Here is a 564-nt window from a genome sequence, read left to right as displayed (position 1 = left end):
TGGTGCCTTCAAGGTACGTTGGGTACGCCACTTAATCTGTGAGAAAAACGTTTAAAGCCCACTTTCAATGTATCTGTTGCAAAACTTTTAGTAACAGTAAATACCCAACCTGATACAACCTGTTTGTACATAAAAAGAATAGATTCAAGTTTTACAAGGTTATATGAAGGCCAAAAAAAAAAAAAAAAACCACCCCACACCATAATTTTCTGTTTTTATTGAACATAAACAATGACAAGTGCAATAACTTAACCTCTACTATAAACATCTATAAGAAACATTTAAGAAAAAAAAAATACATATCATATATGGAAGCAAAACGACCTGAATGGAATCAGATTTTTTTAAGATTCTGAATTTGTAACTGAATTTTTAACCACTAGAATTATGTCTTATTATTTTACTTATTTTTTTATTCACCACCTATAAATTCACATGTATAAATAAAATCAGGTGTATAAATTCAGCTTAACAAATTCCACAGCAGCAATTAATCCAAAAAATAAAATGCCACAATTTGCCTGCAAAAATTCAAATACAACTTTTCTTGAATTTTTCCACCCT

The sequence above is a fragment of the Cyprinodon variegatus genome, unplaced genomic scaffold (genome assembly GCF_000732505.1).
Source record: "Cyprinodon variegatus isolate N-32 unplaced genomic scaffold, C_variegatus-1.0 Scaffold446, whole genome shotgun sequence".
NCBI lineage: Eukaryota > Metazoa > Chordata > Actinopteri > Cyprinodontiformes > Cyprinodontidae > Cyprinodon > Cyprinodon variegatus.
This window is presented reverse-complemented; position numbering follows the sequence as displayed.